A 13,728-nucleotide genomic window follows, 5' to 3' on the forward strand; every position below is an offset into this window, starting at 1 on the left:
CTTTTTTAAGACGTCTAATCTGGATCTCAGCATGTGACCAATTTATCATAATCGCTAAACATGTGCCCGGGTCAGAAAACAAAATTGCTGACTCTCTGTCTCGCTTTCTGTTTCAGAAATTCAGGATGCTGGCTCCAGAGGCAGACCAATTTACAACTCCAGTACCTCACTTTTCAGAACTCATATTCCCGTAACCCACCCGTTAAAACCCCTCCTTGACGCGTCGCTCGACACAATCCTCCAAGCAGTCTCCCCGAGGACACTGCAATCGTATGTGACAGCTTGGAGATGTTTTAAAGCATTCCATTTGTCATATAACACGCCGTTTCCCGATTTCTCTCTCCTCTCAATCACCTCTTTCATCTCATATCTCAACATTGTCAAAGGGTTCCAAGTCGGGTCTATCAAAGACTACTTGAGCGGCATCCAATTTTTTCACAAATTGATGTTTGGCACTCCCTCAACTGAGATTAATAATTCACAAACCTCTCTCCTAATCAAAGGGATTCAACGTTCCCAGCCCACCCGTCCCGACCCCAGACAACCCATAACACTAGACATTCTCACAAAATGCATCAATACCCTCCGCTCAGGCTACCAGCCTCTCAATACCGCCCGCACACTTGATGCTATGTTTATTCTGGCCTTCTTTGGTTTTCTAAGATGCTCGGAACTCACAATCACTTCCAAATTCGATCCAAAAATCCACCCCACCATTGCAGACTTGTCTGTTCTCGATAACGATACAATCTCATATTTAATTAAACAAAGCAAGACAGATCAAGCTAAAAAAGGACACTTCATCTATATTTTCAACATTTCCTCACCAATCCAACCATTCCAGTCCATTTTCGCGTACCTCCAACTAAGAAGCTCTCAGGCTAAATCCCCCTACGAACCCCTTTTCATAGACGACTCCAACAAACCTGTCTCTCGTTTTTGGTTCCAAAAGCACCTCAAATCCGTTCTTCAACAGTCAGGCATCCCAGCAAAAAACTACTCCAGCCACTCTTTCCGCATTGGGGCAGCAACCTCGGCAGCCCAAAAAGGCCTCTCCCAGCAGCAGATCCAAGCTCTTGGGAGATGGTCATCGGACGCCTTCCAAAGTTACATCAGAACCAACCAGTTCCACATCAAAAAAGCCCATCAAACCCTCATTGGTTAAAAAAACAAAACAAAACTTTCTCCATCCAGCGAGTATTGATCTCCCAGCGAATGCAACGTTAACCCTCCCAGGTGAAAATATGCTTTTCTTTCTCCATCCAGCGAGTATTGATCTCCCAGCGGATGCAACGTTAACCCTCCCAGGTGAAAATATGCTTTTCTTTCTCCATCCAGCGAGTATTGATCTCCCAGCGGATGCAACGTTAACCCTCCCAGGTGAAAATATGCTTTTCTTTCTCCATCCAGCGAGTATTGATCTCCCAGCGGATGCAACGCTAACCCTCCCAGGTGAAAATATGCTTTTCTTTATCCATCCAGCGAGTATTGATCTCCCAGCGGATGTAACGTTAACCCTCCCAGGTGAAAATATGCTTTTCTTTATCCATCCAGCGAGTATTGATCTCCCAGCGGATGTAACGTTAACCCTCCCAGGTGAAAATATGCTTTTCTTTATCCATCCAGCGAGTATTGATCTCCCAGCGGATGCAACGTTAACCCTCCCAGGTGAAAATATGCTTTTCTTTCTCCATCCAGCGAGTATTGATCTCCCAGCGGATGCAACGCTAACCCTCCCAGGTGAAAATATGCTTTTCTTTATCCATCCAGCGAGTATTGATCTCCCAGCGGATGTAACGTTAACCCTCCCAGGTGAAAATATGCTTTTCTTTCTCCATCCAGCGAGTATTGATCTCCCAGCGGATGCAACGTTAACCCTCCCAGGTGAAAATATGCTTTTCTTTCTCCATCCAGCGAGTATTGATCTCCCAGCGGATGCAACGCTAACCCTCCCAGGTGAAAATATGCTTTTCTTTATCCATCCAGCGAGTATTGATCTCCCAGCGGATGTAACGTTAACCCTCCCAGGTGAAAATATGCTTTTCTTTATCCATCCAGCGAGTATTGATCTCCCAGCGGATGCAACGTTAACCCTCCCAGGTGAAAATATGCTTTTCTTTCTCCATCCAGCGAGTATTGATCTCCCAGCGGATGCAACGTTAACCCTCCCAGGTGAAAATATGCTTTTCTTTCTCCATCCAGCGAGTATTGATCTCCCAGCGGATGCAACGCTAACCCTCCCAGGTGAAAATATGCTTTTCTTTATCCATCCAGCGAGTATTGATCTCCCAGCGGATGTAACGTTAACCCTCCCAGGTGAAAATATGCTTTTCTTTATCCATCCAGCGAGTATTGATCTCCCAGCGGATGTAACGTTAACCCTCCCAGGTGAAAATATGCTTTTCTTTATCCATCCAGCGAGTATTGATCTCCCAGTGGATGCAACGTTAACCATCCCAGTTGAGTTTGCCGTGCATTCTAAACTATTTCATCCGCAGGCGGCCAGCAGGGCCTGTTCACCCGATTCCACAAGCCGCTCCCGTTGGAGGCTCTATAGGCCATTTAGGCCGGTTGTTGAACCTCACCACTCCTCCCTCCGTCCATCAGTTAACAACGTCCATCAAGGCCCGGCGCTGCAAGCTGCCCCCATCAGAGACAACATGGGCCCTCTTGGTTCAACAACCAGGCTTCTCGAAACGCCAGCTCGCCAATCTTATGGCTTTGGGGGGGCTATTTGGTCTAGCGGCTGTCCTTTGCTCTTTTGCATCTGGGGGAGTACTCTGGGTTCGGGCCAAAATTTCCGAGCTCGGAGCCCTCCCCCGGACAGCACGCCAAATATGCATAACCCTTACTGTACTTAATTATATGTAAATGTGAACTCGTGAAATGATGTTTTATTAAACAAGGTTCGGGAGGAACAGGCGCAGATAATTAACCTAACTAGCTCAGGTGGAGAGCATTCAGTTAATCAATGCAATCAGGACAAGAGGTATAAATACAGCAGACTTACCTCTGTTCGTCTGACAGTTCATCAGCATCCCTCCTCCACCCCTTCTCCTCACTTCAGTTCTATCTTCTTCTATCTCAACGAGGGGGGGGGGGAGTACTCTGGGTTCGGGCCAAAATTTCCGAGCTCGGAGCCCTCCCCCCGGACAGCACGCCAAATATGCATAACCCTTACTGTACTTAATTATATGTAAATGTGAACTTGTGAAATACTAGAAAAAGTGGTGTCAGTCCAATTATGCTCCTTCTTGCAAAAAAACGCTATCTATGAAAAATTTCAGTCAGGAATCAGATCTCATCATAGCACAGAAACTACGCTCGTTAAAATTACAAACGACTTACTTCTAGCTTCTGACCAAGGCTGTGTCTCAATACTAGTGTTACTTGATCTCAGTGCTGCGTTCGACACTATAGATCATAAAATACTCCTAGATCGACTACAAAATTACACTGGTATTCAGGGACAGGCATTACGGTGGTTTAGATCGTATCTATCAGACCAACACAATTTTGTTTATATAAACGGGGAAAAATCTAAGATCACGATAGTAAACTATGGAGTGCCGCAAGGATCAGTGTTAGGCCCTCTGCTATTTTCAATATACATATTATATATTTCAATATTATAAAAAAACATGGAATTAGTTTCCACTGCTATGCCGATGATACTCAGTTATATATATCATCACGACCAGATGAAATCTCTAAATTATCCAATCTGACAGAATGTATTAAAGAAGTAAAACATTGGATGACTAGTAATTTTCTTCTATTAAATTCAGATAAGACTGAAGTATTACTTATTGGGCCAAAAACCTGTACACAGAATCTCTCAGACTACAACCTGCATTTAGAAGGATGTACTGTTACTCCATCCTCGACAGTTAAAGACCTGGTGTTATATTAGACAGCAACTTGTCCTTTGAAAATCATATTTCATATATTACAAAAACAGCCTTCTTCCACCTCAGAAACATTGCTAAGATTCGGAATATGTTATCTATTTCTGATGCAGAAAAGTTAGTTCATGCTTTCATGACGTCTCAACTAGATTACTGTAATGCATTATTAGCTGGTTGTCCTGCTTCCTCAATAAATAAGCTACAATTAGTACAAAATGCAGCTGCTAGAGTTCTTACCAGGTCAAGAAAACATGATCATATAACACCAATTTTATCATCTCTACACTGGTTACCTATTAAGTTCCGTATTGATTATAAAGTATTTCTAATGACCTATAAGGCTCTAAATGGTTTAGCTCCTGTGTACTTAACCAATCTTCTATCGCCCTACAATCCTTCGCGCTCTTTAAGATCACAAAACTCTGGACTTCTGGTTGTACCTAGGATATCTAAGTCCACTAAAGGAGGGAGAGCGTTTTCACATTTGGCTCCTAAAATCTGGAATAGCCTTCCTGATAATGTTCGGGGCTCAGACTCGCTCACCAAGTTTAAATCTAGATTAAAGACGCATCTCTTTAGCCGAGCATTCACATAATGCATCTCATATCACATCAATTGCACATGACTATCTTTGCTTAATGTTAAGAACAGCAGCTACGCTAATTATTATCCATTTGCTTTTCTGTTTTGCCTCGGGACACCCGCCCTGAGGTGACTAGAGAGTACATCAGCTTCAGTTTGGATCCAGCCTCTTAAGAAGACCTCAGATGACCAACACCTATGAAGAGACGGCGCCAACTCCTGTGAGGACTTCAAATGATGCAATCATCTGGATCAACATGCACAATGCACATTTCTATATCCTAATTATTGTTAATGTAATTCGTTTTTCAGGAGCTCATTACTTCTACCTTCAGTTAAACTGCTAACAGTGATTGTAAATTAATTGCCTAAATTATTACATTATTGCTAACTGCATTCTTTAAATTGTAATGTTGACATGCATTCTTTGTAAAGCTGCTTTGAAATGATATGTATGGTGAAAAGCGCTATACAAATAAATGTGAATTGAATTGAATTGAATATATACTTTTTTAAAATAATTTTTCTTTTTTTTAAGAAGATGAGAGACATGTTTTTAGCCAAGTATGTTAAATCATTCGGCGAGTAATATCTTGTGATCAACGCAATATATTATTTTGATTTTGGATTCATTTTAATCTTGAGAATCTGCTTTAAATATTGATGTGCCGTTTTTATGATCTGTGCATTTGTCATGAAGTTATGAGAATGTGAAATATACATACTTGTATTCAGTTAGCTGCTGTGCTATTTTTGTTGTAAACGCATATTACTCAGACTCATTAGAGGGTGAAAACAACGCAACAGAAGCATGTTGGAGGCTTGATATGAACGATTAAAGTCTTTGGTTTTGTATGCAAAAAGAATTTTTGTGCTACCTATATGGATTAAATTTTTATTGGCTTTTAAAGAGAGAGAGACAAATGGGAGTTTTATTTTATAAGGCGGATGGCTGGACCGATCGCGTGCCTGTCAGTCGAAACAGGGCTTCCCATTGTTAAAAATCAGCATTTAGGTCAGTGTGTTTACATTTCTAAGCTTTTTGATTGGTTCTATACAACGTGTAACACCATATTTGTAGAGCAGAGATAATGACGTTTCAGGGGATACCGGGAAATGCTCATAAGTGATGAGAGGAGTTGAGAAGTTAGGGGCGTCCAGTGAATTTAGTAAAACCGTGTCAAATTTAATAGCCATTTAAATACCTTTACTCAATTATCTGGACTGCGAACCTTTGGGAGATTGTTTTTGAAAGTCATTATCTTAAGAAATGTTTTTTGATTTTTTCATTGTTTTTCCACATTATTGGCCCATATCTTAAAATAGAACGTTGCAACTTCCGACTCATTTCGCTAGAGCGGGTCACATATGCTGGTGTGGCTGGGCCTGGGTTCCTCCCAGAGGTGTGGACTCGAGTCATGTGACTTGATGACTTCAGACTCGACTCGACAAAATGTACAAAGACTTGCAACTCGACTTGGACTTTAACATCAATGACTCGTGACTTCACTTGGACTTGCGCCTTTTGACTCGAGAAGACTTGCTACTTCCCATGAAAACCTGGGGAAAAATGTTCACACGGCCGTGTGTATCTGCATCTGTGAAAAAAATGTGCACCACTTGTATACATGCAGAGAGCACGCGCGCTGCCTGCACGACATCCAATCACTGTAGTCCCACGTTGGTTTGATTCGACAGCATATAAGTATTCACATTGCAAGACAACCACTGAAGCGCAACAAGCAACAACGCGCCATTTGGCAAAATTATACCAAAGATAGTTTCATTTGGCTATAAAAATTACGAGGTAGTGGACAAAAAACGAGTTGCAATTTGCAAAACATGCAGGTCGAAGATTACAGACGGAGCTGCCACAACGTCCAACTTTGTTCGACACCTGAAGTTGCACAAAGAAAGGTAAGTTTTGAACGAATGCTAAGCACCTTATCGGATGTACCGTAACTTACTAGCTGCTGCATATTTACTGTATCAATTAGACAGTAAACGCACGTCTCCCTTGCTGGTTCATGCTAACAAAAATAGGGATTTTTGAACCCGGATTATATGAGGTACATGAGTGTAGCACACTCAGATGGAAAACCTCACCAACATCATGTCAACGTCCGTTTTAAAGTACCATTTCTACCTTGCTGCTAGACAGATAAACACAAATGTATATTTCAGTCTCTCCAACACACGAGACAAAAACAGGCCTTCCAGTTTTACTCTTTCAATTATTCAGTTTCAGAGTTGCTGGTGTGCTGCCTCATTGAGGTCATTTATTTAATTTTGATTAATCACAACTAAGCTGAACTGTATGGAAGCTTATGTGTAGCAATATTCAATTTGAAATGAAATATGCAAAATGGCAATGCATTTCTGTATTTAAATTTGAATTTTCCCATACATTTATGCAATGTGTGGTGCAAAATGAAAATGAAAATTCAATTATATAATTTACATTTGCCATTTCATACACTAGCTTTAATATGTAAATTGAATCACAGTTTTAACGCTTTATAAGTTGCAAAATTAAAATTAATATGTATTACAGAAATTATTAGATATGTTTAACATGTTCAAGCAAAAACTGTAGCAAAATTGTAATTTAAATGTTATTTTTTTCTTAATTGCATTTACATTTACACAGGTAAGACACTTGCGATTGCATTTACATTAAGTGTCCTGCAATGAATGTAGCAAAATTCAATGTGCAATTTGAAAATATATTCTGAGCAGATCATGTGCCCGTCCCGCCCTGTCAATCACTGCGTGAAGTTGGCCTCGCCCCCACCCAGTGCAAAACGTCGGCAAAATAGGCTCAATCGTTTTTACTTCGTTTGTGTTAACTAATTTGAATAATAATATTATCTAATGGGAATATTGTTTAGCTTATTTTTGGTTTAATTTGGTTTACTTTAGTTATTTAATTTATTCAGTTATTTTGTTTTGCTATACTTTTCATGCCAGCCATGGCCCCCCTAGCACCCCCTCGCGGCACCCAGGGGTCCCCGTCCCTACTTTGAAAACCACTGCTATAAAGCATATGACTTCAGTTTCTTGAGGGAAAGGGTTTTCTTATGACTTTTGAAGCAGTGAAAATATTCTTAATATTGCATACACTGAAACTGAAATGTATTATCGTATAACATAGTTTACAATAGACAATGAATAGTAACACAACAACACTGATATGAGTAAAGAGTAGTTTCAAATACAACATGTGTGGCTATAAGGGATTTTCTGACATCTGTTTCATATTCTTCTCTGTTACAGGTATGAAGAATACCAGATGAACAAAATCATCGTAGATGAACCACAACAGACTTCAATCTCACAATTCCTGGACACTCGTGTTGTCACAGACATGTCAGATTCCAACATCACCCAATCACAATGCACGCCATCTCCAGAGTACTGATCACCGCCACCTGCACCTCATCACCGCACTCATCTACAGCACTATATAACGCACACTCGCACAGCACTCCATGTCCGGTCTCATTCGCATATACTCCTGTTATGCTTACATCAAGGACTCCCCTCCGTGTACTCACCTGTCTCCCGCGTGTCTCCTTACCTCTGTGTGCCTCGTCCTCTGTGTGGGTATGCTCCAGTCTGTTCCAAGTGTCTCCAGCGATCTCCAAGCTCCAACATATATATACCTGCAACGAAAAGGACACTGACTATTCCCTATATTACCATCTGAACTTCATCTACATCCATTCTACTCACCTGCTTGATATCCCTTGCTCTACTGTGGTCAATAAACTACATATACCTGTTAACATCTGTGTCTGCCTCCTGTGTACCGTAACACGTGTAGGGCGTTATAGCATGAGCCACCCACAGCAGAAGGCCATCTCCAATACGATACTGTCTGACTTGATTATTGACTGCAATTTTCCTCTGTCAATTGTGGAAAATAAAAGCTTTCGTCACTTTCTGGCTGTGCTGGACAGCAAGTATACCCCAGTCTGCCGCCAAACGCTGACCACAAAAACAGAGAGCCTTGCTGAGGAGAGACGTTCAAAGTTAAAAACTCAATTGAGCAACACTGACCATGTTTCAGCCACTGTGGACATTTGGTCTGATCGAAAGATGAGGGGATTCCTTGGTGTCACTGTGCACTGGATGGAGAGAGATGCAGAGAGGGTACAGCTAAAGACTAATCTCTTGGCCTACAACCGCTTCAAAGGCTCTCACACAGCGGAGCGCATCTGTGACCAATTTGAGGCAATATGTGATGAATACAACATCAAAGCTAAATTGGACTATATCATTAGTGACAATGCTGCTAACATGCACAAGGCATTTACGGTCTGCTTCCCCAGCGAACAGGAGGAAGATGATGATGCTGGAGATAATCTTGATGATCCTGAGCTATGGCATGACTTAACCCTAGAAGACCAGCAAACCGTTGATGCTGCTATGGCAAAGAAACAACACCTGCAGTGTTTTGCACACACATTGCAGCTGGTTGTGGGAGACGGTTTGAAAGAAACAAAAGAGGCATGTCCTTCTCTCTCCAAGTTATCAAAACTTACCTCCCTGCTCCACACAAGCACAACGTTTAAAGACATCTTCGATGGTGAATTTGGGGAGCACAGAGGCATCCCTGTTGCAGTGAGCACGAGGTGGAATTCCACACTGCGGCAGGTGAAAGCAGTCCTTTTCAGACACAGTCTATCTGAAAGCAGCTGCCTTGGATCCAGCCTTTTGTCTGCTGTGGATTGAGCCCCATGTGCTGGTCAACCGTGACATCAAGGCAGAGGTGGCACAACGAATTAAAGGTAAATATTATTGACTTGCAATGCAACTTAAATGCAACGTAAAATAATTTGATCTTAATCTGATCTAGGATCTAATGTGATATTAATCTGACTTTAACAATAATAACAATTTTCAGTCTTGCACAGTATCATCAACATCAGTAATGGTAATAAGGGCTCTTTTGTTTCTACTGTTGTGACACGTTTTTTTTTTTTTAGAATTGATCCTGCAAGATGCTGCAGAGACGGAGCAACCTGTGCCTGTAGCGGTGCCTGCTGAAGAAGAACTAGAGGACATGGAAGGAGAAGGGCTGTTTGCTGCATACCATAAGAGGCAGAAAAGGGATGTTGGGACCCCACCAGCAGTACAGCGAAGTCACTACATTGACATGGCAGAAGGACAGAATGCCCTTTTGTTCTGGGCACTGAACAGTAAGACTCTTCCTTCATTCTTTCAAGTAGCCATCCGAGTCTTGGCAGTGCCTGATTCTAGTTCTCCAGTGCAGTATAGCGTCCTCCCTCTACCTGTCCACAGCACGTATGCGCACACACACTCACCTCATCACCTGTCCACACATCTCTCTCTCTCTCTCATATTATCAGGTTGGTCCAGTTTTTCAGAAGTCATAATTTTGAGGAGTGAGGATTTTATTGATGACATGTTTAAGTTAAGGCTTAAGTTTTGCTTAAGTTAGCCCTAAGTTTGTCTATTTGATGTCTATTTGAAAGTTAAACTGTTTTGCAACATGAGGTCAATACAATACAGGACTGAAGCTGCATGCTGTGCATTGTTCTAGTGCAATATGCTGTTGAAATACAAGCATTTTTTGTGAAAATTTAAATTTTCTGTTTTTACTGTATTTGATTAATGTCATTGTATAAAAAGAGGTTTAAATAAATACAAATCTTAAGGCCAGAACACACCAAGCCGACGCCGACGAACTAGTGGCGACGAAAGCAGACTGCGGGGTTGGCTCACGTCGGCTGCGTCTGGGAAAAATATGTGCTTGAATACACCGAAAGAACTTCAGCCGACTGTCAACTAGCACACGCGTTCTGCGCCGGCGTATAAATGAGATATCTGTCTATTTAAGCAGATATATTTGTCTATATTCGTCATTCAAAAATGGAAAGCGAAACTATGACTGCATGTATACAAACCATAAATAAAACAGGGCTTGCTTACCGTTTTGAATATCAATCATGCTGATCATGTTCTTTATTCCACTCCGCTCATGTTATTATGAAAATATTCGTGCATTCGAGTGCTCAGGTAAGATGACGTAAAATTGGAACAACCTTCTGTCTGTGCCGTCATGACTTATTTGTTTGCTTTCATAACTTTTGCTTATATTCTCGTGAACTGACTGGTTTGCTATACTACACAGCCAATCAGAGTTCTGTCTCTCGTCGACGGCCCAACGCCGATTCTACATGTCAAATCGGCCGAAAAAAAGCAGACGAGGACCAACTTTAACCGATGGTGTGGAACACACTGAGGAAACGTAGTCAGCTGACGAAGAAAAACTGCCCGACGGGCAACTGTCGGCTTGGTGTGTTCCTGCATTTACAGACATACATGATTTGTATAAATTTTATTTCTATGGTAAGAGGACTTGAAATGACTCGAAACTAAAATGGTAGGATTTTGGACTCGACTTGAGGCTTGTTGGCTTTGACTTTTGACTCGACTCGGGACTTGCCTCATCTTTGACTCGACTTAACTTGGGACTCGAAGGCAAAGACTTGAGACTTACTTGTGACTTGCAACCTCTGGTTCCTCCTAATGCAAGACAATGCTAGATCTCATGTGGCTGGAGTGTGTCAGCAGTTCCTGCAAGACGAAAGCATTGATGCTATGAAATGGCTCGCCCGTTCCTCATACCTGAATCCAATTGAGCACATCTGGAACATCATGTCTCGCTCCATCCACCAACGTGGCGTGTCCACAGCCTGTCCTGGCTCCCCAGACTGGAGTTGGCGGACACTTTAGTCCAGGTCTGGGAGGAGATCACTCAGGAGACCATCTGCCACCTCATCAGAAACATGCCCAGGCATTGTAGGGAGGTCATATAGGCATGTGGAGGCCACACACACTACATGGACTTTTAACTGAGGATCATAAACAGCGGAGTTAGACGAGTGGAGGAGTTGCGGCCTTCCTATCTGATACATGTTTTCCCCGATACATCAACACTACTGCCTTGGACTACATGTACTTTTAATCATGTCTGCTTAAAGATCTTGGATAATGTTGCGCCTTTTAAATTCAAATGTCAGAAAGTTAAAAAACCACCTTGGTTAAATGATGTTTCTCGTAATATGAGACGGGTTTGTCGGCAGGCAGAACGCAGGTGGCTTAAAGATAATTTGCAAGTATCTTGTGATATTTTTAGAGAGTCTCTTTCTAACTATCAAGATGCTGTTAAAGCCGCTAGATCTTCATATTTTTTGCAAACTATATCACATAATTCAAATAACCAGAGGGTATTGTTTTCAACAATAGATAAAGTACTGAGTCCGTCTATTAATCTTTTCCCAACTCCCAAGGATCTGTGTGAGAGATTTTTAAAGTTTTTCGTTGATAAGGTTAATCTTATTTGGTCGGATATTGTTTCTGTAGGGAATATTGTAACTGACAAAATAAATCAGTTACATTGTTTAAGTAATTTTGAATTGATTACATCAGTAAATATATAAAATATAATATTGCATTTAAGCCGACGACCTCTCTTTATGACGTTCTTCCATCACGATTGTTTAAGGAGGTGGTAGACACTTTGTCCCAGTATTTTATTGATTATTAATAGCAGTTTATCCTATGGCACTGTATCGTTAGAGTTTAAGCATTAAAGGTATAGCTCTTAAGTGGTTTTCTTCTTATCTCCATGACAGAAAATGTTCTGTTAAAGTTGGAAATTATGTTTCTGCATCTGCAACTATCTCTTGGGGTGTTCCTCAGGGATCAATTCTTGGCCCGACTTTGTTTTCATTATATATGTTGCGCTTGGGTAAAATTTTTAGAAAATACAACATTAATTATCATTTGTATGCGGATGATCTACAACTGTATTTTCCTTTGGACAGTGATGGCTGTACATCTTTTGAAAAATTTTATGAGTGTTTGACTGAGGTAAAGGGATGGTTAGCAAATAACTTTTTTACAACTGAATGAGGATAAGACTGAGTTTATTATGTTTGGGAAAAAACAGCTTGGTAATGACCTGGTTGAACGATATGGATCTTTTTTCAATAATACATGTGGTTATGTGAAAAATCTTGGAGTAATTTTCGATTCTGAATTTCGCTTTGATCGTCAAATTATTGGCGTTGTGAAAACATTGTTCTTTCAGTTGAGAAAATTGTCTAAACTGAAACGTATAATTTCAAATAAGGACTTGGAGACTGTTATGCATGCCTTTATTTCAACACGGTTAGATTATTGCAATGCTCTTTATTTGGGCATAAGTGAATCCGTGTTTGCTCATCTCCAATTTGTTCAAAATGCTGCAGCGAGAATTTTATCAAACACTAAAAAACGGGATCATATAACACCTGTACTGATATCTCTTCACTGGCTACCTGTAAAATATAGAATACAATACAAGGTGTTAATGTTTGTCTATAAGGCATTGCATGATCAGGCACCTGAGTATGTAAAAAACTTGATAATTCCCTACCAGTCTCAACGTCATCTGCGCTCCTCTGAGAGTATGCTTTTAACCATCCCTCTGGCTCGATTGAGGCGTAGTGGAGACCGCGCCTTTTCTGTTGCGGCTCCTGCTCTCTGGAATGTGCTCCCGTTTTCTATTAAATCCTCATCAAGCATACACATTTTCAAAAAGAACTTGAAGACTTTTTTATTTCATCAAGCTTTTGGAGTCTGATTAGGCCAATTGTAAGTAATTGATTGCATGTTTTTCTTGGTGCTCTTTTTATGCTTGTATTAATTTTATAAATTATCCACTATTTATGGACAGCACTTTGGACCATTTTTATGGTTTTGTAAGTGCTTTACAAATAAAAATTGAGTTGAGTTGAGTAGCCCGGTACAAAATTTAAACCTAGCAGTTTTTAACCCTTGGACTAATAGAGTTTTAAGCCCATACCTACACTCACCCTAAACCTAACCATAGTAGCCCGGAGGAAAATAGACTTGGTTGTTCTAGCCCTTGGTCATGTTGTTGAGTCCGATACCCATGTGGAAGGAGCTCTGAGGATAGTATAGTCTAACAGGTGTCGGCCCATGTACTTCCTCATTCTCCCTATTCCAAACCTTCCTAGACGGGTGCTAGGTTGGGGGGAGCTGTTGTTATTTTCAACTCCTAATCTTAGCCAGAGCCATCAGAACTGACATACCATTAAACTCATTTAAAAAAGTTTACATTTCGCCGATGGATTTTGGGGGGAATGCGATGCTGGGCCAAGATTATCCGGCTGAAGACTTTCGGGTTGTAGGCTGGGTT

The sequence above is a fragment of the Chanodichthys erythropterus genome, chromosome 3 (genome assembly GCF_024489055.1).
Source record: "Chanodichthys erythropterus isolate Z2021 chromosome 3, ASM2448905v1, whole genome shotgun sequence".
Lineage (NCBI taxonomy): Eukaryota > Metazoa > Chordata > Actinopteri > Cypriniformes > Xenocyprididae > Chanodichthys > Chanodichthys erythropterus.